This window comes from Macaca fascicularis, chromosome 5, assembly GCF_037993035.2.
Source record: "Macaca fascicularis isolate 582-1 chromosome 5, T2T-MFA8v1.1".
Lineage (NCBI taxonomy): Eukaryota > Metazoa > Chordata > Mammalia > Primates > Cercopithecidae > Macaca > Macaca fascicularis.
Window position 1 is genome coordinate 2,015,497 of NC_088379.1, and position 25,739 is coordinate 2,041,235.

Consider the following 25,739-nt stretch of genomic DNA (forward strand, 5'->3'; position numbering starts at 1 on the left):
CCACAGTGCTGGCTCACACTTCTCACAGGTGTGAGCCACTGGCCTTGGCTCCATTTTGAATTAATTTTTGTTTAGGGTGTAAATTCTGTGTCTAGCCTGATTTTTTTTGCACGTGGACATCCAGTTGTTCCAGCACCATTTGTTGAAATGTCTTTTCTCCATTTCCTAAAGTCAAGCTCAGTTGACTCCATTATGTGGTCTATATCCGGGTTCTCTATTTTGTTTATGGATCTATTTGTGTATTTTTCCACCAGTACCACAATATCTCAATTACTATAGCCTTACAGTAAGTCTTGCAGCAACACTTTTTTTTTTGGGCGGGGCACAACTCAACCTATACAGGGCCCAGCACCTGTGAAGGGACAGCAGTGGAGGCGGCGCGGGAGAGGAAGAGGGGAGGTGAACTGTGGCCACTCCTTGGCGGCTGGAGCTGGGTCCGGGGAGGCAGAACCTGGGCTGAGGTGGCGTTCTATAGCCGAGGCCGGGCAGCAAGACCCTTCTTGAGGGGAACTCGGGTGGCGCACTTTAACAAAGCTCTCCTTGACCAAACTCTCGCCAGGCTCCCCTGGGCCCTCTTCTCAACGAGGCCTCAAGCTGGGCCTGTAAAGCTCGAGCAGACACTAAAGCTCAAGGCCGAAGGTGTCCCCGGCTCCCCGAACCTGCTTGACAGAAAACCCAAGGCCGCCGGCTCGGGCAGCATCTGGAGGCAGGAGCCGAACTTCCATGAGCGGCAGGCAGCAAATCACATCGGCTTCAGCGGCCCGGCCCTCTCGCTTTTTGCAGCGTCTGACTTCCCAGCTCGCCCGCGCCGCTTCCTCCTCCTCCCGGAGCCGCACGCCCGCGCCACCCCGCTAAGCCCGGCGCTACCGCAGCGGCGCTGGGGCAGCGCCCCTGGACCCGGCGTCCTCCCCTTGCAAGCGGTCCTCCCGCAGCCGCACCCAGCTCCGGGCCGGACCCTCGCCGGGGGGACTCGTTGTTCACGCCCTGCGGCCGTTAGGCGGGAAGAGCACGACGCCCTGCCCCGTCGCGGCGTCTGACCCTCTCCGCCACGTCTATGCTGAGGCCCCGGGCCCGCAACGGCTGAGCCTCTGCGACGGTTTCCCCACCCGTCCCGGCACTGCCGCTCCACGAGGCGCACGCCGCCAACCGCCTCCCGCGGGCCGCGGGCCCCAGGCCCCGCGCCCCTCTCACGGGACAGGAGTTTGCGGACCAGCGCGGGGGCGGGCCGCGCGCCCAACGCCGGCCTACGCGGCCGCGCGCCCACGGCTCTGGGGCGCCGGCTCCGGACGGTGATTGGGCGCGGACCGTGACGTCACTGCGCGCGGCGCCTGAGGCCGCCGGGTCTGGGCCGGGTGCGCGCCGCCGAGTAGCGGGAGCAGGGCGCGCGCCCGGCGCTCCTCTGAGGCGGCTCGCGGGGTCCGTGGCCCTGCCCTCCCGGCGCTGCCAGCCCCGCCCGGCCGCGCGGCCGCCACCCGCCGCGTGCCTGCCCGCCCCGCCCGTGCGCGGCCCCGGCGCGGATTTGAAAAGCCCGGTCCGCGGGCCCCGCGAGCGCGGCAGCCAATCAGCGGCGCGTACTTTTCCCGCGGCTTCTGCGAGGCGGCGGCGGCCCCGGCGGCGGCGGCGGCGGCGGGCGGGAGGCGCGGGGGCGGGGTCGGCGCCGCGCGCGAGAGCCTCGGCCTGGCCGCGCTGCGCCCGCCGCCGCCGCCCCCTCCCCGTCTGGGCCCTTACGCCGCACGGCCCCGGCCCCCTCCTAGCCTGCCGCTCCGGAGAGCCGCCCGCCGAGGATGCGACGCACCGCAGGTCACTGGGGCGCCCGCCCAACCGTCGCGGGCCGCCAACCGCCGGGGCTGGGGCCGGGAGGCCGGGCTGTGGGAGGCCTGAGGGGCGACGGGGAGGACCGCGGAGGCCTGAGGGGGCGGGAGCCCCGGGAGGACTGAGGGCACCGAGGAGGCCTGAGGGGCCGGCTCAGGGGATGGGGGACCGGGAGGCTGACCGGCCCGAGAGGGTCGTGGGGACCGGGGGGACCGCGAGGACCGCGGAGGCCTGAGGGCCGGCGGGAGGACCGGGCGGACCGCGGAGGCCAGGACGCGTCCGGGCAGGGGAGGGGCGGCGGCCTGCGGGCGGCGGCGGCTAACGGGGCCGGGCGGGCGGGCGCGGCCATGTTGGGCCCGGCCGGGCCCTGCGGCTGCACCTGTGCCCGGCCCGGCCGAGGCGGCCGCCTTTGTTCCCGCGGCGCCGAGCGGGTCGGGCCGGCCTTTGTGCTGCGCCCCCGGTCCGGGGCGGCCGCGGTGGGAGGGGCAGGTTGGGGTCCCGGGGCCGGCGCCGGGGCCTGGGGTCGGGCCGAGGATCGCTTTTTGTTTGCAGACGGTGTCCGGCGTTGACACTCGCGGCGCCCGGGCGTTGGTCAGCGCGGGCGCTCCCCCGGGAAGCCGGGCCGCGGTCCGGCCCTTGGCAGGTGGAGGCGGGGGTGAGCCGGGCGTGGGTACCCTGCTGGGGGGCTGCGCGCCCTCGGCCTCCGGGCCTCCCACCTGGGATGTTCCCCTTGCACCAGTATAGAGATTGATAGTCCTTGAAGCCTCAGGACATGAGATGGGACCTGGCGACTGAATGGCTGGTTTTGCTCCACTCACAGGAACCGTGGTTTAAAATCTCGGCGTTTAAAAAATGCTAGTCTTGACTTTCGGTAGAAATAAAATGGATGAGGATATTATGGACCCATTGCAGCACCAATCTTTCTGTGCCCACGATGGGCTTTGACATTCAAGTTGAAACATAGTATCAAAACTGATGTGGTGACGTTAGTCATTTTTAGGTAGATAACGTGTATTGTGTGTGTGTGTGTGAACAGACCCTGTGAGGACAAGACTAACTTGATAAAGTTCAGACCTGGCTTAGGAGGAGCTCTTCAGTACTACCCACCTACTTCACAGACTTTCAAGCCTTGATTTTTAAATGAGTTAAATGCCAACATCACGCATTGATTATATTGACTCTATTTTGTGTATTTTAAATATTATCAGCATGGAAAATAACTTAGGAGCCATCCCATTTATGAACTTGGGACTTAAACTTTTTAATTTTCCCAAAATGTTTTAAGTGCCCTAGTTACATATTTAAATGTGATGAGCAACAATATTTTAAAAAGCAGAACGCCAGCAACATAAAGCAAACAAGTTCTGTGAGCACAACCTTTCCTTGTGTACTTGATGTGTGCTCTCATTCCCCACAACTGATGATGGTTCAAATCTAAACTGCCAAATGGAGATGAAGAGGACTCATGCTGTAAGCACGATTACTTTGAGTCATTTCCTTTTCTTTCCTTCCATTTTCTCAGCCACCCAAACCCAGCAACCTTCAGTTTTGGGCTGATGGTTGGTAGAGTGAGGACTTACTGCACAATTTTGAGTTTCTGTAAGCTTTTGTGAACAGCTCTGATCTATTCAGTGCAAAAATCGTCCTCTCCTGACTGCTTTACTATCAAAGAGTCTGGCCTCTGATTCTAACAGTAAACATTTTATTTTAAGAGTATGAGGTAATTGTCAATTTCAAACAATGATGGACAATTTATCTTACATATTCTTTTTTTTTAATTTTTTTTTTTTTTTTTTTTGAGACGGAGTCTCGCACTGTCACCCAGGCTGGAGTGCAGTGGCCGGATCTCAGCTCACTGCAAGCTCCGCCTCCCGGGTTTACGCCATTCTCCTGCCTCAGCCTCCCGAGTAGCTGGGACTACAGGCGTCCGCCACCTCGCCCGGCTAGTTTTTTGTATTTTTTTTTTTTAGTAGAGACGGGGTTTCACCATGTTAACCAGGATGGTCTCGATCTCCTGACCTCGTGATCCGCCCGTCTCGGCCTCCCAAAGTGCTGGGATTACAGGCTTGAGCCACCGCGCCCGGCCTTATCTTACATATTCTTGTGTAACATGTAAACTAATATAACTTGTGGAGACATACAGAACAAAATGATAAGGTCAACAGACTGTAGGTGTGACTTGGTTTGTTTTTATGCAATCAGCTTATCCAGGGCTTTTAAACCAGTACCTGCTGAAATGTGGGGACCCAAACGAAGCGTTAATCAGAATCCTGGAATGAGTCAGGAAGATAATCTGAATAGGTAGACTACCCACTCTTCCTAATCCTGTGGGAGTTACATGGGTACAGCCTTCTGCCTATTCAGATTATCTTCTCCTAAAAGGAATCAAATCTTACAAAGTTTACTCACATAGCAGAATGTGAACTTTTTTTTACAGTTTGAAGATTCAATGTAAAACATGCAAAAGTAGCTGGAATTAGTCTTGCTGAGCTGCAGGATTCTCTTTACTAAGTAAGAACTTGTATGAAAGGATGTGCTAAGATGGTGCTGAAGTTCATAATCCAAACATATTTTGTCCTGTGCTATTTATTTATTTTTAGAGACAGAGTCTCTCTATGTGGCCCAGGCTTGAGTGTGGTGGCTATTTCAGAGGAGAGCGATCATGGTGCACTTCAGTCCCAAACTTTTGGGCTCAAGTGATTCTCCCACCTCAGCCTCCTGAGTAGTGGGGACTACAGGCACACTCAGCCTTCCTGGCTCTGCCTTGTCCTTTTTAGCGGGGCAAGTGGGCAAATAACCTTTCTAAGTAAATAATTAATCAGCAGGAACAGAAGCCGTAAGGCTTTGTACTCATATATTCTGATCCAGGTGCTTGGTTTTGCCTTTTTTTTTTTTTTTTTGGTGGGCTGCCCATGGGCATAGAATGCATACAACTTTGGATAAGCATTTTAGTCTTCTGAACCTCAGTCTCTTGTTTTGCTTGATTGTGGTAAATGTGACCTTGTTCTCCGAATATGTGGTACCATGTCCTGACTCCAGGCCTTTGTGTGTGCTGTTCTTGGGTGTGGACTGCCTGCCACCTGTCCTTCCTCTTTGAGCATAATTCATGGCTTTTTAATGGCCACTTGTGACCTTTCTCCCCTGTTGGGTTAACTCTTAGAGGTAGGACTCTGTCATTGCCTTGGGCAGCATTGCCTCTGCTGGTGCCTTCTCATGGCAGACACTCAGTAAATGCTGAATACATGGGTATATGGCTTAGAGTAAACAAACTGCCCATTTTAATGCCAGTATCTGGCCTGTTTGCCTCTCTGTTTTGTAAGTAATGGAGCATCTGGGAGAAGAAGCTGAGTCTGGAAAGGAAATGGCTTGGCTAAGGTCACTCTGAAACATTGCAAGTATATAAGTACAACAAGTAATAGGACAGATCTGTACTACCACCAAGATGGAGCGAGAAATCTACCTCGTCGATTTCTCTATCCTTGGTCAAGACAAAAAAAAAAAAAAAAGTACACAGAATACAATAGAAGAGATGACACAGGGGCTTTAGAGGATTAGGCTTGTATTTATAAACTGTATGATTTGCTAATTCTTTTTTAATGAATGGTTATTTGCAGTGAGTACTTTGGGGGAGAAAAAGACTTATGTTGGTTACCCAGGGACTCTAGCATTTTATATTTGTCTGTTGGTTGCAACATTGCTCTTTTCTTTTGAGACAGGGTCTCACCTGTTACCTGGTGTGGAATGCAGTGGTGTAATCATAGCTCACTGTAACCTGGCACTCCTGGGCTCAAGCTCTCCTCCCAACTCAGTCTCCTAAGTAGTTAGGACTACAGGCAGTTGCCACCATGCTTGGCTAATTTTAAATTTTTTTATGGAGATAGTCTTGCCATGTTTGGGCTGGTCCCTGTAACTCCTGGCCTCAAGGGATCTTCCTGCCTTGGCCTCCCAAAGTGTTGGGATTACAAGTGAGCCACTGTGCCTGGCCAAGTTGCAGTATAGCTTTTTCCTTTTTTTTTTTTTTAAAGACAGGGTTTTGCTCTGTTACCCAGGTTAGAGTGGAGTCATATGATTACAGCTCACTGCAGCCTTAACTACCTGGGCTCAATCGATCTTCCTACCTCAGCCTCGTGAGTAGCTGGGACAACAGGCGTGTGCCACCATGCCTGGCTAATTTTTTTTTTTTTTTTTTTTTTTTTTTTTTGAGACAGAGTCTCACGCTGTTGCCCAGGCTGGAGTGCAGTGGCGCGATCTCGGCTCACTGCAAGCTCCGCCTCCCGGGTTCACGCCATTCTCCTGCCTCAGCCTCCTGAGTAGCTGGGACTACAGGCGCCCGCCACCGCGCCCGGCTAATTTTTTGTATTTTTAGTAGAGACGGGGTTTCACTGTGGTCTCGATCTCCTGACCTTGTGATCCGCCCGTCTCGGCCTCCCAAAGTGCTGGGATTACAGGCTTGAGCCACCGCGCCCGGCCGCCTGGCTAATTTTTGTAGAGTCGGGGTTTCACCATGTTGCCCAGGCTGGTCATGAACTCCTGGGCTCAGGTGATCCTCCCACTTCGGCCTCGTGCCTGGCCTGCAGTATAGCTTTTGAAGGAATTGATTGATTTGATGAAATTTGGTTTGCTAGTTAAAAAATCAAGACAGATTGGCCGGGTGTGGTGGCTCATGCCTGTAATCCCAGCACTTTGGGAGGCCCAGGTGGGCAGATCACGAGGTCAGGAGGTTGAAATCATCCTGGCTAACATGGTAAAACCCCATGTCTACTAAAAAAAAAAAAAAAAAAAATTAGCCGGGCGTGGTGGCGGACGCCTGCAGTCCCAGCTACTCAGGAGACTGGCAAAGGAGAATGGCGTTAACCCGGGAGGCAGAGCTTGCAGTGAGCCAAGATCACGCCAGGGCACTGCAGCCTGGGAGACAGCGAGACTGTGTCTCCAAAAAAAAAAAAAAAAAAAAAAAATCAAGACAGGTTTTGGCCGGGCACAGTGTCTCAAGCCTGTAATCCCAGCACTTTGGGAGGCCGAGGCGGGTGGATCATGAGGTCAGGAGATTGAGACCATCCAGGCTAACACGGTGAAACCCTGTCTCTACTAAAAATACAAAAAATTAGCTGGGCATGGTGGTGGGCGCCTGTAGTCCCAGCTACTCGGGAAGGTGAGGCAGGAGAATGGCATGAACCTGGGAGGCGGAGCTTGCAGTGAGATGAGATTGTGCCACTGCACTCCAGCCTGGGCGACAGTGAGACCCCGGTCTCAAAAAAAAAAAAAAAGGTTTCAAATTAGGTTTGTATTAGCATCTGCCTTCCTAAAACCACCTGGCCCCAGATGAGTTTTCAAAGCATCTTACTTTCTGTAATACTTAATGGTTTCAACAAAATATACAAGGATAGAAATTGCAGTGTTGGTTAGCTGAGTGATGGCCTCAGCTCAAAAACTCCAGTAGTGGATAGACACAGTGGCTCATGCCTGTAATTGCAGCACTTTGGGAGGCTGAGGTGGGAGGATCGCTTGAGGCTAGGAGTTTGACACCAGCTTGGGCAACATAGGGAGACCCCATCTTTACAAAAATTTTAAAAAATTAACTGGGCATGGTGGTGTGTGCCTATAGTCCCAGATACTTGGGAGGCTGAAGTGGGAGGTCACCTGAGCCCAGGACTTTGAGGCTGCAGTGAGCTATGATCATACCACCACACTCCAGCCTGGGAGATAGCACAACCCTCTCTCAAAAAAAAAATCAAACCTAAACACAAAACCCCAGTAGTGAGACTACCCTAGTGGGTGTGTAGAAAAAATTCTGTTTTTTTCTGGAAGGAATTGGAACCTCAGTTTTTAAGTTGACTTGGTTGGCATTGAGACAGCTGATGATGTGAATTAAATGTGTTAGGCCGTTGGCTGGTGCGGTGGCTCACTCCTGTAATCCCAGCACTTTGGGAGGCCAAGGCAGGCAGATCACCTGAGGTCAGGAGTTCGAGACCAGCCTGGGAAATGTGGTGGAATGCTGTCTCTACCAAAAATACAAAAATTAGCTGGGTGTGGTGGCGGGTGCCTGTAATTCCAGCTACTCGGGAGGCTGAAGCAGGAGACTTGCCAGAGCCTGGGAGGCAGAGGTTGAAATGAGCCTAAATCACGCCACTGCACTCCAGCCTGGGTAACACGAGACTCTGTCTCAAGGAAAAAAAAAATTGTTACGCTTTTAGAGGATCTGTGCATGTTAATAATGTTCTTATATTTTGATGGTTTTCATATATTTTTGCTGCTATATTATGGAGGCTAATGATCAGAAAGCATTTTTCCAACTCCAGTTTTACTGTCTTCAGGTAGTTCTCTACACACTGCCTTGTTTTTTTAAAATACAGATGTCCTGTGTGTCCCCACTCTTCAGGGGGTGACTCTTACTGCCCATTGGGGTCCAAGACCAGTCTCTCACTGGGCTTTCTGACTCTCACTGCACTACGCGTTTTGCCTTCATCTCAGTTATTCAGCTTATCTCTTTCTGCCGTGTTTTTCCTCTGGGCCTTTGCATGGTCAGTTTTTGTTCCTTTCTTCTGCCCCTGTGCCCCCTTACCCCATGTGTGTGGGGGCTAGGCGTGCTTTCCCTCTTCCTTCCCTCTGCCAGGTCTCAGCTTGGGCCCCACACTGAATGCCATCCCTGACTCCCTGACTGTTTTGGGAGACCCTTGTCTTTTCCGTCTTCACCCACTCCCATTCTCATTCTGTTACAGCCACATGGGCCTCTTGCCTGCTCTGAAGCCCTTCAGCTCTGCTGCCTCCGACTATTGCCCTTGCTCCTCCTTTGACATGGAATGCTGTATCTGTGTGGCTTGTCCCTCACCCTCCTTCAGGTCTTTGCTTATACTTCTCCCTCTCAGGCACCTTCTCTGACCACAGATTTAAAGTACTCTGTTGTGACCAGGTACTATTACAGTTTATCTGTGATCCTGGTGCTTTATGAAGTCAAAATGGGAGGATCACTCCAGCCCAGGAGTTTGAGGTTGCAGGGAACCATGATTATGCCACTGCATTCCAGACTGGGTGACAGTAAGACTCTGTCCCAAAAGAAAAATAAAATTAAAAAAAAATTATTATATATGTACACACACACTTCTGAGATGGAGTCTCACTCTGTCACCCAGGCTGGGAGTGCAGTGGCACAATCTAGGCTCACCACAACCTCCGCTTCCTGGGTTCAAGCGATACTCCTGTCTCAGCCTCCCAAGTAGCTGGGATTACAGGTGTGTGCCACCATACCCGGCTAATTTTTTTTTGTATTTTTAATAGAGACTAGGCCATGTTGGCCAGGCTGGTCTCGAACTCCTGACCTCAAGTGATCTGCCTGCCTTGGCCTCCCAAAGTGTTGGGATTACAGGCGTGAGCCACCATGCCTGGCCAAAACAATTTAAAAAATTACTCTGTTGCTATCTGACACTCCCCATCTGCCTTAGATTTTCTCCATAGCACATACCTCCGACATTCCATGTGTCTTTCTGACTGCATTGGGTCATCTGTGAAGGCAGGGACTTTTCTCCTTTCGCTTGGCTTGCTGTCATATCCTCAGCACCTGGAATGGTACCTGAGTGACTGTCAGGCATTCAGTGACTATTTGAATACATACACAGCCCTCAGTACTTTGTATGCTTTAGGGGGCATAATATGTCCCAGCAATGGTGTGAATGAAGGGGAGTGGTGTGAGCATGTTTGCCTTGGTGTGGAGTTGGAAAGGTGGAGGGCCATGGACTGGTGGCAGAGGTCACAGAAGAGCCTTATGCATTACTAGCAGGGGTGGAGAACCGTGACTTTACTAATGCACAGGAGGCGAGGCTGGGGAAGTGTGGACAGGTGGGAGAGAATGAGCAGAGGCAGCATTGCCGGGGCTGGACCACAGTGTGAGAGTGGTGCAGGAGCGGGGTCCCTGTCCAGACCTTACAGATGGAAAGATTGGGTAGTTGCTGGTACCACTGTTACGTCTCTGTGAACCAGGGGAAGGGAAAGTGGGCCTTGCTTCTGACCTACCTCATTTCCTTCCAGAAGGTAGCTCTGATCTCACCTACCTGCCTAAAAATGTGTTACTGGAACTTCACTGTTTGCTTAGAAGAGAAAGCCCTGGATCTTGAGGATGGCGTGTGGTTGCTGCCTGTCTTTCCTTCATATATCTCTGTGTGTGTGTGTGTGTGTGTGTGTGTGTGTGTGTGTATACACACCACATTTTTTTTTTTTTTAATGTGTATTTTTTCTTTCCTCTGTGACTCTGGCCAGTGATCCTGCCTGTCTTTCTAGCGTCTTGGCTGGCCAGTCCTTTGTGGTTGCTGTGAGATCACATCATGCTGCCTGTAGCTCTTGTGATGAGCCGCGCCCTGTCCCATGGATCTTTGCATGTGCTGTTGCTTCTTCCTGACTTGCCTAATTTTGTGTTGCTGTGGTGGTTTTATGGCTCACCCCTCATCTCTGTGAAGCCTTTCACTATTTCTACCAGAACCAGGTGTTGCAGACCCTGGGCCCATGGCACTTGATATGTGTCTGTGTGTGTGTGTGTGTGTGTGTGTGTGTGTGTGTGTTTTCTCCCAAGTTTGTCATGCCTTCGTGAGTACTGGGCCCTCTTATGGCAGTTAGCCTGTTGCACAGGCTCTTGTCTCATTCTCTTTTCCATGTGAATTTTTCAAGTTGAGAGCCCTTTGATTTGTCTTCAGTGCCTAGATGTGGAAAGCACTTAGTTAACAAGTGGAGATAGTTTTTGGGTATTATTCTGTTTTCCTAATGATTTTTATTTCATAAATACGTGAATTTCTAGATTTTTGGTTAAAATATGTGTTAGAGGCTGGGCGTGGTGGCTCATGCCTGTAATCCCAGCACTTTGGGAGGCCAGGACGGGCAGATCATAAGGTCAGGAGATCGAGACCATCCTGGCTAACACGGTGAAACCCCGTGTCTACTAAAAATACCAAAAATTAGCCGGGCATGGTGGTGGGTGCCTGTAGTCGCAGCCGCTGGGAGGCTGAGGCAGTAGAATGGCGTGAACCTGGGAGGCGGAGCTTGCAGAGAGCTGAGATCATGCCACTGCACTCCATATCCTGGGTGACAAAGCAAGACTCCCTCTCAAAAAAAAAAAATGTTAGAAATAGGAGGCTTCTGTGTTCTTTCCCCTCCAAAATTTGGAGTTGGTGTAATCTTTGTACAGCCTTGCTACATGAATCTTTGAGCAGCAAAGCATCTTCTCATTGAATCCTCACAGCAGGAAATTGAATCCCAAAGATGTCAAGTAACTGATCCAAAGTCACAAGGCTGTATGTGATGGAGTTAGAACTCCTACAGGGCCTGACCTCTGATTCTGCGCCCTGGGAACGAACTTGTTTTGCCTCTCAGGGAAAACTTTAACATATAGCTGTCTATATGTGGATGGAAGACTGAGCCATTATATTTCTGCCAGTCAGTATGGCAGTGTACTTCTGTCTGATATTTCTTCATTCATTGAGTATCAGCTGTGTGCTAGTGATGAGCCAAGACCTATGTCCTTGTTCCCATGGGTTTTATAGGCCTGAAACGGGATGAAATGGGGCGGGACAGTGAGCAAAGGTCATATCTTTGAAAAGCCTGTGAAATACTTCTGTCAAAAAGAAAAAAAAATCAAACCTGAGTCCAGTCAAGCTCCTATGTTTAACAATCTACAGGAAATACAGGGGTGAGAGAAACATGCTGAACTATACTACAGAGTTGCCATTGGCAACACTGAGAATGTGGGAAACTCTAAGACCAGTAACCCATACTCATCAACAGGGAAAAATGTAGGGGACTGATGACAAGAGACTGGAGGTACATGGACTAATTTTTATCGTAGGGTTTATCTGTGTTAGTGTCAGGCCAGTCTGTTAGAGAAACAACTGAATATCATTTATGATATTTAAGACAATTAGAATTTGGAACATTGATTATATTTATTATTGAGGAATTATTTTTATTTTTACCTGTGGTAGTGGTTTTGTTGTGTTTAAAGTAATTCCTACCTTTTAGAGGTGCATACAGACATTTACCAATGAAATGGTACATCATCTGGGATTTGTGTCATGATCCTATGGGAGCGAGGGAGCCGGTTATTTGTGGTTACATCAGGACTTCAGGACTGGTCTAGGTTGAAAGTGGTATGGGCACATGGGTTCTAACTTTTTTTTTTGAGATAGGGTCCCTCCTGGGCTCAAATGATCCTCCCACCTCAGCCTCCTAAGTAGCTGGGACACAGGTGTGTGCCACCACACCTGGCTAATTTTTTAATGGTTTTTTTTTTTTTTTTGAGATGGAGTGTTGCTCTCTGTTAACCAGGCTGGAGTGCAGTGGCGCGATCTCGGCTCACTGCAAGCTCCAGCTCCCGGGTTCACGCCATTCTCCTGCCTCAGCCTCCCCAGCAGTTGGGACTACAGGCGCATGCTGCCACGCTCGGTTAATTTTTTTGTATTTTTAGTAGAGACGGGGTTTCACCATGTTGGCCAGGATGGTCTCGATCTCTTGACCTCATGATCTGCCCACCTCGGCCTCCCAAAGTGCTGGGATTACAGGCGTGAGCCACCGCGCCCGGCCTGTTTCTGTTTTTAAATAGAGACAAGGTTTTGCCGTTTTGCCATGTTGCCCAAGCTGGTCTTGAACTCCTGGACTCAAGCAGTCCTTCTGCCTGCACCTCCCAGAGTTCTGGGATTACAAGTGTGAGCTACTCCTCCGAGCCCTGATTCTAACTATTCTCTCCACATTTATGTGTTAAGTTTAGAATTCCTTATCACACAAAGCAAGTCATGAAGGAAAAGATCTAAGTGCATCTAGTAGGGAGGTTATACCTGACAGGGCTTTGGGAAAGACTTCTTGATGGGATAGACACTAGAGCAGGGAGCAGAGAGCAGAATGAGGGTTGGGTGTTGGCTCCATGAGGGTAGGGGTGAGTATCAGATGAAGGGAAGAGCCTGTGCAGAACTTCCATGATAGAGCAGGAAAAAGCTGGTATGGCTGGAGCAGAGGGAGTCGGGCACGTTCTTTTAGGTCCTATTAAGAGCAGTGTAGGCCGGGCGCGGTGGCTCAAGCCTGTAATCCCAGCGCTTTGGGAGGCCGAGACGGGCGGATCACAAGGTCAGGAGATCGAGACCACCCTGGCTGACACGGTGAAACCCCGTCTCTACTAAAAAATACAAAAAACTAGCCGGGCGAGGTGGCGGGCGCCTGTAGTCCCAGCTACTCGGGAGGCTGAGGCAGGAGAATGGCATGAACCCGGGAGGCGGAGCTTGCAGTGAGCTGAGATCCGGCCACTGCACTCCAGCCTGGGCGGCAGAGCGAGACTCCGTCTCAAAAAAAAAAAAAAAAAAAAAAAAAGAGCAGTGTGAGGTTTTTAAGGGTGATGGTGTGACATGAATCTATTTGCTTTGGAAAGAGGATTCCTTAGATTGCTCTATAGATTGAGTTGGTGCTGGGGAAGGTTCGGGAAGAGTGTGTACAGAAGCCCAATCTGTGGTCACTCTGTTCAGGTGAAAACCTTTCCGTTGTCCCTGCTTTGGGTCCCTGATTGGATTGGACAGCCCTGTCTCCTTGAAATGTGGTTTGGCCTGTGATTTGCTCCGGCCAGTGGAAAGTGACATGCAACTTCTGAGTGGAAGGGCTGAGACACATGCTTTATCATATTCCCTTTCTCTTGTTTCTGACTGTGGAAACAAACGGATGTGTACCATGGGCAAGAAAGAAAACTTTGGGCCAGGCGCAGTGGCTCACGCGTGTAATCCTAGCACTTTGGGAGGCTGAAGCGGGCAGATCTCGAGGTCAGGAGATCGATACCATACTGGCTAACACAGTGAAACCCCGTCTCTACTAAAAACACACCAAAATTAGCCGAGCGTGATGGCAGGCGCCTGTAGTCCCAGCTACTTGGGAGGCTGAGGCTGGAGAATGGCGTGAACCCGGGAAGTGGAGCTTGCAGTGAGCTGAGATTGCGCCACTGCACTCCAGCCTGGGCGACAGAGCGAGACTCTGTCTCAAAAAAATAAAATAAAAGAAAGAAAGAAAGAAAACTTTGGGTTGAGCCAAGTAACAGTTTTGGGTTTGTTACTGTACCATAACCAATCTCCAGTGGTTCTCAAAGTGGTCCCCAGACTGGCAGCATCAGTGGCCTGGATGCTAGTTAGAAATGCACGTTTTCAGGTCTCAGATCTACTGCATTGTAAACTCTGGAGTGGGGCCCAACAATCTGTGTTCTAATGTGTCCTTCATGTGATTCTGATGCCCTTGAGTTGAGAGCTACTGTCTGAGTTTCCTGACTGATAAGTCAGGAGACTGTTGGCGTCAGTCTTGGTGAAAGAGCTTGGTGGTTGGCCAGTGTTGGGATTGTGGGTGTGGAGAAAAGTGGACAGGCCTAGCTAGGAAGGCTTCTGGAGTAAAATTGATAAGTTGTGTTGTTTGGGATAAGGAGAGATGAGGGGAAGTTCTGGTGCCAGTGATAGCCCTAAGTTTTTGTCTGACAGAACCAGATGGATGGAGGTGCCATTTACTGTCCAGATAGCGTTCTTTCTGTATGCATTTACATTTCCTTCCATTTCAAGGTTCAGAAACAAGAGAAAGCCCATTAAGAAATAAAAATTTGTGAACTTCCTTAGCTAGAGTAACAGTTTCTCAATGAACCCCACCTTGATGACTCTCCCCCCATTAAAAAGTGTACTCTCTCTGCAGGACTGGGTGCGTGGCTCAGGCCTGAAATCCCAGCACTTTGGGAGGCTGAGGCAAGCAGATCACTTGAGGCCAGAAGTTCGAGACCAGCCTGGCCAACATGGCGAAACCCTGTCTCTATTAAAAATACAAAAAATTAGCTGGGCGTGGTTGCACCCACCTGTAACCCCAGCTACTTGGGAGACTGAGGCATGAGAATCACTTGAACCGGAAGGTGGAGGTTGTAGTGACCCGAGATTACACCACTGCACTTCAGCCTGGGTGACAGAGCAAGACTCTGTTTCCAAAAAAAAAAAAAAAAAGTGTACCTCCTGCTCTCCTGATCCCACCTTGTTTGTTGTCCCCATCTGCTCTCTCAGCTGTAGTGGAAGCCCCATGAAAGCAGGGCTCTTGTGTCTTGTCCATGACTGCGTTCCCAGAGTGAGCAGCCTGGGTGGGTGCTCAGCATGTGTGAGCTGAAGGAGCTGCCTAGATGACAATGAGGAGTGAATGTGGCCCACATGGAGCTGCACGCAGGAGTTGCGCTGCTGCCTCTCATTATCTGTTCGTATTTTTCTACACGGTAGCCTAGGATAGAGGCTGGAACTGTCACGAGAGCATGGAGAAGCTTGTTTAACTTAAGATAACTTATTCTTCCTTAAGTGGGAGAGAAAAAATGACATTTCAGCAGAAGCAGTACTAACTACAACGAAAACTTACAAAATTATACTACTGAGAAAGTTGCAGGCATAAAAATTAGATTTTTCCCCCTTTTTTTTGTAGGGGAGGAGATGGGGTCTTGCTCTGTCACCCAGGCTGGAGTGCAGTGGCATGATCTTGGCTCACTGCAACCTCTGCCTCCTGGGATCAAGCCGGCTTCCCAAGTATCTGGGACTATGGGTGCATGCCACTGTGCCTGGCTAATTTTTGTATTTTCTTGTAGAGATGGGGTTTCGCCTTGTTGCCCAGGCTGGTCTCGAACTCCTGAGCTCAAGTGATCTGGCCCACCTTCGCCTCCCAAAGCACTGAGATTACAAGTGTGAGCCACTGCTGGCCCCTTTTGTTCTTTTTTTTTTTGAGACGGAGTTTCGCCCTGTCACCCAGCCTGGAGTGCAGTGGCACAATCTTGGCTCACTGCAACCTCCAACTCCCTGGTTCAAGTGATTCTCCTGCCTCAGCCTCCCGAGTAGCTGGGATTACAGGCATGTGCCACCACGCCTAGCTAGTTTTTGTATTTTTAGTAGAGACGGGGTTTCACCATGTTGGCCAGGATGATCTCGATCTCCTGACCTCACGATCTGCCTGCCTCAGCCTCCCAAAGTGCTGGGATTACAGGTGTGAGCCACCGCACCTGGCCTCATTCTTTATCTGTAAATTGTATACTTTATTTGTGGAAGACAAATGGATTATGTATCGTGTTAACAGTGTATTGGGTTCTTTTCAGTTGAGTTCTGAAATCTGCAAGTGTATCTTTAAAATTCAACTGCCTGGGCCACGCCAGTAATCCCAGCACTTTGGGAGGCCGAGGCGGGCGGATCACCTGAGGTCAGGAGTTTGAGACCAGCCTGACCAACATGGAGAAACCCCGTCTTTACTAAAAATACAAAAAATTAGCCGGGCGTGGTGGCAGGAACCTGTAATCTCAGCTACTCAGGAGGCTGAGGCGGGAGAATCACTTGAACCTGGAGGCGGAGGTTGCAGTAAGCCGAGATTGTGCCGTTGCACTCCAGCCTGGGTGACAAGAGCAAAACTCTGTTTCAAAAAAAAAAAAAAAAAAAATTCAACTGCCTGTAACTCCTTTGAAACAAATAATAGTGCTGCTTGTTTGTCCAGTATCTACCTTTTTAGGCTGAACGCATGTCTATTTTTTATATACCAGTATGTTCACAGCTGCTATAGGCATTTCAACAGATCAGTGGATTAAATCAGTAAAGAGCAGAAACAAGACATTGCCAGTGCCCTCAGGCTCCTGCTTACGGATCAGTGGAGCATTATTGAGGGCTCTCTACTAATTCAGAATAAATAGTAACAGAATGAATTATGGTCATTGCCTTCTCTATTTTCTTTGGGAGAGGGGGCCCTGGTCATTCTTGTAAGTTGATAAACTTCTGAGGTAAAGGACATCGGTCTCAGTGGCCCCTGTTTATGTGTATTTTGATAGGACCTTGTCCTTGCTCTGCATTTCTGCCTCTGGGGAGTCGCAAGTGGCTGCTTGGGGCTACGCATAATGCTGGAGTGTGGAGGCATGCTCTGGGTCCTTGAGCCTGGCTGCTGTTCATTGTTGTGCCTTCTTGGTGGGTGCCCCTGTCTCAGGAGCTGTTGTTGCCTCTCTTGGTACCCATGTGCTGTTCCTCTTTGTTACCACCCAGAGGTCCCTGCAGACCTGGGTCTGAGGTCCGGGTTCCGCAGAGCTGCCCTGATACAGGCAGTCCCTCACTGCTCTCTTCCCCCAGGGGAAGTTCCAGTCGCAGTTCCACAACTCAGTAGAGAAACTGAGTTGTGTGAGTTCCAGCCTAGAGTTTATATAAATTTTATTTCCAGAGATGTGCAATTTGACACATCATTATGGCAAAATTAGCTTAAGTATTATTTTTCATAATTCTATAATCAGAAAATATCTTTTATGAATAATTTGTATAATACAGAAAAGTGGAAGGAAAAATACAACTCTGCCCTCACCAACTAAAATGTTGAAGCATATTTTCAGCTTATCTTTTCCTTTATGAAACTAAAGCACGTCCATTGAAGACATGTGCTTTGTGAGTCTTGTAATCAAAGGTGACAGTCCCTGCTCTGCTCCCTTTCAGAGTTCCATCAAGGCAACCTCTGCTCTTTCAGCTGTTTCCTTTTTTTCTTTTTTCTTTTTGAGACAGGATCTCACTCTGTCGCCAGGGCTGGAGTGTGGTGGTATGATCTCAGTTCACTGCAACCTCCGCCTCCCGGGCTCAGGCGATTCTCGTGCCTCAGCCTCCTGAGTAGCTGGGATTACAGGTGTGCACCACCATGCCCAGCTAATTTTTGTATTTTTAGGAGAGACAGGGTTTCACTCTGTGGGCCAGGCTGGTCTTGAACTCCTGGCCTCAAGTGATTCACTCAGCTTGGCCTCTGAAAGTTCTGGGATTACAGGCTTGAGCCACTGCGCCTGGCGTTTCAGATGTTTCTATTTATCTGTACTTTAAAAAGTAACTTGCGGCCAGGTGCGGTGGCTCACGCCTGTAATTCTAGCACTTTGGGAGGCCGAGGTGGGCAGATCACGAGGTCAGGAGATCGACACCATCCTAGCCAACATGGTGAAACCCCGTCTCTACTGAAATACACACACACACAAAATTAGCCAGGTGTGGTGCCATGTGCCCGTAGTCCCAGCTACTCAGGAGACTGAGGTGGGGAATTGCTTGAACCTGGGGAGGCGGAGGTTGCAGTGAGCTGAGATTGCGCCACTGCACTCGAGCCTGGGGACAGAGCAAGACTCCGTCTCAAAAAAAAAAAAAAAAAAAGTAACTTGCTTATTTTGCTAATTTTAGAACTTCCAGATTGATATATGTTCAGTTCTGTCTGTGGAAGATGATGAAGATTTAGCTTTCTTACCCGCCCTTCTTACCTCCCATGTTACCTCCCTACTTCTTTCCAGTATTCCCAATGTTGTGGTGGTTTGATGATCTATTCCAGAACTTAGTGGCTGAAAAAACAACAACCTGTATTTGTTTACAGTTTTGTAAGTGGGACGTGGTCTGCCAGGGTTAGCTTGTTCCTCCTGCTCCATGTGATGCCAGCTTGTCGGTACTGGCTGTCAACTGTGAGAGTTCAGTAGGGACTTTCGGCCATGGACTTCATTCTCCCCAGTGTGGTCTATCCCATGAGGCTGCTTGGGCTTCCTTGCAGCATGGTGGCTGGTTCCATGAGGGAGGAAGTGAGATTTGCCAGTCGTTTTAAAGGCTAGAGTGAGAACTGTCATCACTTTTGACGTGTTCTTCTTTTTTTTAAATCCCCCTTGCTCAGTTATAGCAAGTCCCCACTTTTGACATGTTTTGTTGGTAAAAACAGCTACAGGGCCAGGCTAGAGTCAGGGGACTGGGGAAGCAGACCTTCATGTCTTGGTGGAGAGAGTGACAAAGAATTGTTGGCCATCTTCATGTATATTTTATTGGTGAGGTCTTGCTCCCCTGTGCAGGCGAGAGTGCAGTGGCACAATCATAGCTCACTGTAGCCTCCAACTCCTGGGCTCAAGCAGTCCTCCTACTTCAGGCTACCAAAGTGCTGGGATTACAGGTGTGAGCATGAGCCACTACACCTGGCTAATTTTTGTTGGCTGTCTTTAATCTACCATACTTTTATAGCAAGTTTTGGTTTAAATGAATGTAAATTGTTACATTGTTCAGCTAAATCATACACTGTGATGGATAATACTTGTATGAGTTCTTGTTTTCTGTTGGCTTTGTTTTCCATATATCCGTTACTAATTCAGCCTAAGGTTTTTCAAATGAACTGTATAAAAAGCCTTTGGGATGGTCAGTTACACTAGATCTCTCAGTTCCTTTTTTTCTTTCTTTTTCTTCTGTGATGACCTTTCTCCCAGAGCTGTCTTCCTGCTCCAGATTGGACTCCTCCCTATTCTGCTGCACAGCTGTTCACATTATCTTCTGAGATGGACCATCTGTTTTTTTGGATCTCATGTCTTCCTTAGTTTACCTTCATATTTGGTGATACGCAGTCTGGTAGTTATCTTAAAATATGTGTGAGGCAATGTTTATTAAGACTGTATGGCTGGGTGCGGTGGCTCACGCCTGTAATCCCAACACTTTGGGAGGCTGAGGTGGGTAGATCACCTGAGGTCAGGAGTTTGAGACCAGCCTGGTCAACCTGGTGAAACCCTGTCTCTAGTAACAATACAAAAATTAGCCAGGTGTGGTGTTGGGCGCCTGTAATCCTAGCTACTCAGGAGGCTGAAGCAGGGAGAATTGCCTGAACTCGGGCAGTGGAGGTTGCCGTGAGCTAAGATCGGGCCACTGCACTCCAGCCTGGGCGACAGAGCGAGATTGTCTCAAAAAAAAAAAAAAAAAAAAAAAAAAAAGGCTTTATATGCCCATCATCTCTGCATATTTTTCCTCAGAATTTTGAAGGTATTACTTTATTTTTTATTTTTAAATTGTTTTTATTTTTATTTTTTTTGAGACTGATTCTTGCTCTATCCAGGCTGTAGTGCAGTGGCAATCTCGGCTCACTGCAGTTTCCACCTCTGGGGTTCAAGTGATTCTCTTGCCTCAGCCTCTGGAGTAGCTGGGATTACCGGCATGAGCCACCGCGCCTAGCTAATTTTTGTATTTTTAGTAGAGATGGGGTTTCACCATGTTGGCAAGGCTGTTCTCAAACTCCTGGCCTCAAGTGATCCACCCACCTCGGCCTCCCAAAGTATTGGGATTACAGGTGTGAGCCACCACTCCAGGCTGCTTTATTATTTTTGAGCTTCCCATGTATATAATTTTTTTTTTTTTTGAGACAGAGTCTCACTCTGTCGCCCAGGCTGGAGTGCAGTGGCATGATCTCGGCTCACCTCAACCTCCGCCTCCCAGGTTCAAGTGATTCTCCTGCCTTAGCCTCCCAAGTAGCTGTGATTACAGGCACCCACTTCCATGCCCGACTAATTTTTGTATTTTTAGTAGAGATGAGGTTTCACCATGTTGGCCAGGCTGGTCTGGAACTCCTGACCTCAGGTGATCCACCTGCTTCGGCCTCCCAAAGTGCTGGGATTACAGGTGTGAGCCACTGCGCCCAGCCCACCTTTTTTTTTTTTTTTTTAATTGAGATAAAATTCACATAACATTTATTGTTTAAACCATTATAGAGTGTATAATTCAGTGGTGTTTTTGGTATGTTCAGTGTTGTTTAACAGTCCCTGCTACCTAATTCCTAAACATTTCATCATCTCAGTAAAAAAGTCTGCACTATTAAGCAGTCACTTTCTACCCTCTCCTCTCCCAGCCCCTAGCAGTCATTCTACTTCTGTCTTTATGGATTTGCCTATTTTAGGCATTTTACATAAATGGAATCATACAGCATGTGGCCTTTGTATCTAGCTTCTTTCACTTAGCATAATGTTTATCTATGTTGTAGCATAAATCAGGACGTCATTTCTTTTTATGGCTAAATATCCATCGCGTGGATAGACCATTTTGTTCAACCGTTTATCAGCTGATAGACTGTTGGGTTGCTTTTTACTATTATCAGTAATGCTGCTATGAACATTCTTGTACAAGGTTTTTTTTGAGATGGAGTTTCGCTTTTGTTGCCCAGGCTGGAGTACAATGGCACGATCTCGGCTCACTGCAACCTCCGCCTCCTGGGTTCCAGTGGTTCTCCTGTCTTAGCCTCCCAAGTAACTAGGATTACAGGTGCCCGCCACCACACCTGGCTAATTTTGTATTTTTAGCAGAGATGGGGTTTCACCATGTTGGCCAGGCTGATCTCGAACTCCTGACCTCAGGTGATCACCTGCCTCAGCCTCCCAAAGTGCTGGGATTACAGGGGTGAGCCACCACGCCTGGCCGTTTTTTTCTTTTTTGAGACAAGGTCTCACTCTGTCACCCAGGCTGGAGTGCAGTGGCACGATCTCGGCTCACTGCAGTCTCTGCCTCACAGACTGACACGATCTTCCCACCTCAGCTTCCCCAGTAGCTAAGACCACAGGCACATACCACCACGCCCAGCTAAGTTTTGTATTTTTTGTAGTGACGGGATTTTGCCATGTTGCCCAGGCTGATCTCGAATTCTTGGGCTCAAGCGATCCTTCTGCTTTGGCCTCCCATAGTATGGAGGTTACAGGCGTGAGCCACTGTGCCCCGCCTACATGGAATTGTTTTATATGAGAACAGAGGTTCTTCCATCATTCAGTGATAGCAGGGTTGAAATATATTTCAAGTAGACTAGAGTGATATATTAGAAAATGAGAGTATTTTAGGTATGTGTAAATCATATTTGCAAACTTGGGTTTTCCATTTCAGTCTCTTCCGCCCCTGGAGGAATGGGTTGGAGCTCGGTCCGTCTCGTGGCCTGGCTCTGGGGAATGTCCTGAAGATCTAACTGCTGTCCTAGTGTTGAGACCTCCTTCTGCTCAGTTAGATTGACAAATTATCAGAGTGGGCTTTAGCTGACATCTAAGCCAGTGGGCAAGGTGGGAGCAGTGAGGCCTACTGTGTCTGAGATGTTAAAGCTCCCCAGAGGGCTGGGTGCGGTGGCTCATGCCTGTAATCCCAGCACTTTGGGAGGCCGGCGCAGGCAGTTCACAAGGTCAGGAGATCGAGACCATCTTGGCTAACACGGTGAAACCCCGTCTTTATCAAAAATACCAAAAAAAAAAAAGAAAGAAAGAAAAAAAAATTAGCCAGGTGTGGTGGCGGGCGCCTGTAGTCCCAGCAACTCTGGAGGCTGGGACAGGAGAATAGCATGAACCCAGCAGGCAGAGCTTGCAGTGAGCCGAGATCATGCCACTGTACTCCAGCCTGGGTGACAGAGCGAGACCCCGTCTCAAAAAAAAAAAAAAAAAAAACCTCACCAGAAATGCGCACTAGGACTTACCCAGCCCCAGTCCAGGAAGGAATAGTCTTCCTGCCTCCCCACCGCCCTCTGCGTTTCTCTTTTCCTAGCATATCTACACTTCCTAATTTCTGCCTCTCTCCTCTAGAATATAAGCACCTCAAGAATAAGGAATGCATTTTGTTTGTTGCTCTATTTCCAAGTGCTGGAGAACTTGTGGGACTCAGTGGTTCTTTATTTTCATTTCTTTATTTTTATTTTAATTTTAGAGATGGGGTCTTACCATCACCATGTTGCCCAGGCTGGTCTCCAACTCCTGTGCTCAAGCGATCCTCCCTTCTTGGCCTCCCAAAGTGCTGGGATCACAGGTGTGGGTCCCCCACACCTGGCCTGAGTGAGTGGGTTCTGAATGGTGACTGTTGTTGTCCAGAGCCTTCCCCCTGCTTCGGAGAGCGGAGTCCCTCCCCTCATGTTGGAGACCTCCCAAGGTCCATGTGGTCCTATAGGGGCTGTTCAGCCTCCCTAGCCCCTTAATGTGTCAGGTCATATTGTATATATTCCGTGAAATGTGAATAGTTGTATAATTCCTAAGCACTTATTTTAAGAAACAGCAATGTGATGCTTAACTCTTCCCACCTCTGTTCCTGTCCCCCTTAGAAAACTACTGATAACTCTTTTTTTTTTTTTTGAGATGGAGTCTCGCTTTGTCGCCCAGGCTGGAGTGCAGTGGCCTGATCTCAGCTCACTGCAACCTCTGCCTCTCGGGTTCAAGCGATTCTCCTGCCTCAGCCTCCTGAGTAGCTGGGATTACAGGCATGCACCACCACGCCCAGCTAATTTTTTGTATGTTTAGTAGAGATGGGGTTTCACCATGTTGGCCAGGGTGGTCTTGAACTCCTAACCTGGTGAACTGTTCACCTCAGCCTCCCAAAGTGCTGGGATTACAGGCATGAGCCACCGTGCCCGTCCTAGAACCACTGATAACTCTTAACTGGTAATTTCTCTTTTAACCTCTATATTTTTATTTTTCACTTGAGTGCTTAAATATTTTCATCCTTTTTACAATGGTCATATTGCATTTGTATTTTTAAGGTATTTTAAGAAGAAAAATATTTATAAATGAGGAATTCTTAGGTTATTAGTCTTCTTCCTACAACAGCACGTCTCCAGTACAAATTTGATTCCTCTAAGTCGGCCTTCCGAGGTTTGACATCTCTAACTCTAATCCCTTCTGTTCTTTGTCCTTGTGATTTTACATCTTTTTTTTGTGAAGGAGATATGCGTATTAAACTCTTAGACTGGGCTCGGTGACTTAAATGCCTCCAATCCCAGCACATTGGGAGTCGGAGACGGGTGGATCACCTGAAGTCAGGAGTTTGAGACCAGCCTGGCCAACGTAGTGAAACCCCGTCTCTACTAAAAATACAAAAAAATTATCCAGGTGTGGTGGTGCGTGCCTATAGTCTCAGTTACTTGGGAGGCTAAGGCAGGAGAATCACTTGAACCTGGCGGAGAGGTTGCGGTGAGCCGAGATTGTGCCACTGCATTCCAGCCTGGGCGACAGAGAGAGACTCTGTTTTAATAAAAAAAATAAACTCTCAGTCTTTGCATATCGCAAGATGAATTTTGCCTCTTTTTCTTGTTTTTGTTCTTTTGTTTTGAGATAAGGTCTTGCTCTGTCCCCTAGGCTGGAGTGGAGTGGTGCTTTCTCAGCTCTCTGCAATCTCTGCTGCCCAGGCTCAACTGATCCTCCTGCCACAGCCTCCCAAGTAGCTGGGATTATGGGCATGCACCCAGCTAATTTTTGTATTTTTTTTGCAGAGACAGGGTTTCGCCCTGTTGCCCAGGCTGGTCTCGAACTTTTGAGCTCAAGTGATCCACTTGCCTTGGCCTCCCCAAGTATTGGAATTACAGGTGTGAGTCACTGCACCCGGCCCATCCCTCATGTTTGAATGATAATTTATCTGGGCATAAAATTCTGGACACTTGTGGTGGCACTAGGTGGGCATTTATTTTCCCTTAATGCTTGCTTGATTGATTAACAGACAGTCTTGCTCTGTAGCCCAGGCAGCAGTACAATGGCATGCTGATAGGTCACTGCAGCCTCGAATTCCTAGGCTCAAGTGATCCTCCTCCTTCAGCCTCTGAAGAAGCTAGGATTAGCTTCTAGGACTATAGGTGTGTACCACTCTACCTGGCTAAATTTAAAATTTTTTTGTAGAGATGGAGTCTTACTATGTTGGCCAGGCTGGTCTCAGACTCCTGACCTCAAGTGATCCTTCCACCTCAGCCTCCCAAAGTGGTGGGATTACAGGTGTGAGCCGCCATGCCTGGCAAAGATTTTCTATTTGTTCTTCATGCTCTGTCATTTCAATACACTGTATCTAGATGATTTGTTTTCATTTATTTTGCTGAGAACCTAGGGTACTCTTTTAATCAGAATACCTAATTTTCCTTTCATCTCTGGAAAATGTTTCATCTCTTTGAAATTTGTTGGCTGGCCGAGGTGATAGTCTGGCTGTGCAGATAGTCTACATTTTGCTTATCTATTCATCTGTTGATGGACCCCTGGGTTATGTCTACCTTTTGGCTACTGTAATCGCAGCACTTTGGGAGTCCAGGAATTCGAGACCAGCCTGGGCAATGTGGTGAAACCCTGTCTCTACAAAAAATACAAAAATTAGCCAGTGTGGTGGTACACGCCTATAGTCCCAGCTACTTGGGAGGCTGAGGTGGGAGGATTGCTTGGGCCCAGGAGTTCTAGGATGCAGTGAGCTGTGATGGCACCATTGCACTTTAGCCTGGGCAACAGAGCAAGATCCTGTCTCAATTAAAAAAAAAAAAAAAAGAAAGAAAAATGGAAAACTTGTCTTTCCCTCATCCTCTCAAGCCTCTCCAACTAGAACTGCATTGGAATGTAAGCTCCTTGAAGGTAGAGTATTTTTGGGGGTATACGTAACATAAAATTTACCATTTTAACCATTTTAAAGCATTTAATTCTAAGGTCTTAAGTGCATTCACGTGGTTGTACAACCATCACACTATCTCCAGAACTTTTTCATCTTCTCAGACTGAAAGTCTGCCCCATAATTCTCCATCCTCCTTTCTCTTCCCCCAGCTCCTGGCACTCACCATTCTACTTCCTGTCTCTATGAATTCTATTCTGGGGACCTCACATACATGGAATTTTACAGTATTTGTCTTTTTCATGTCTGCCTTATTTCACTTAGCATAGATAGTGTCTTCAAGATTCATCCATATTGTAGCAGATATCAGCATTTCTTTCCTTTTAAAGCTGAATACTACTCCACTGTGCAGATAGTCTACATTTTGCTTATCTATTCATCTGTTGATGGACCCCTGGGTTATGTCTACCTTTTGGCTACTGTAACAGTGCTCCTGTGAACATGGTGTACAAATATCTTCTGGTTCCTGCTTTTAATTCTTTTGGGTAGATAGTGTTTTTCACCCCGTTCTGTTCAATGTTATAATCCCAACACCTAAAATCAGTGTCTTGCACATAGTAGGCACTTTATAAATATTTGAAAGAATGAAGCATTCATGATCGTTATGTCTTAATTTTACATGGTTTTCATCTCTTTATCAGCCTTTTTCCTTGCTGATTCACTCATATTTATCTTCTAATCTATTACATTTTTAGCTGTGCCTGGTCTGTTATATTCAACTCAACAACTGAGTTTTTAACTTCAATACCAATACCTTTTTTTTTTTTTTTGCAAGTT

General features: G+C 48.5%; 1 protein-coding gene across 7 annotated transcripts in view; it reads left to right on the forward strand.

The window, feature by feature from the left end:
- Positions 1-1,632: 1,632 nt before the first annotated feature.
- Positions 1,633-25,739, forward strand: part of NSD2 (nuclear receptor binding SET domain protein 2) — a 115,187-nt gene continuing 91,080 nt past the window's right edge. For 6 of the 7 annotated variants that reach the window (XR_012434553.1, XR_012434554.1, XM_045392033.2 and 3 more), the window contains exon 1: positions 1,633-1,800. The gene's annotated coding sequence lies outside the window, so the exon portion shown is untranslated. Of the gene's footprint in view, positions 1,801-23,822; positions 23,911-25,739 lie in introns of those variants that run through there. The other variant, XM_065544670.2, reaches the window with a different exon arrangement.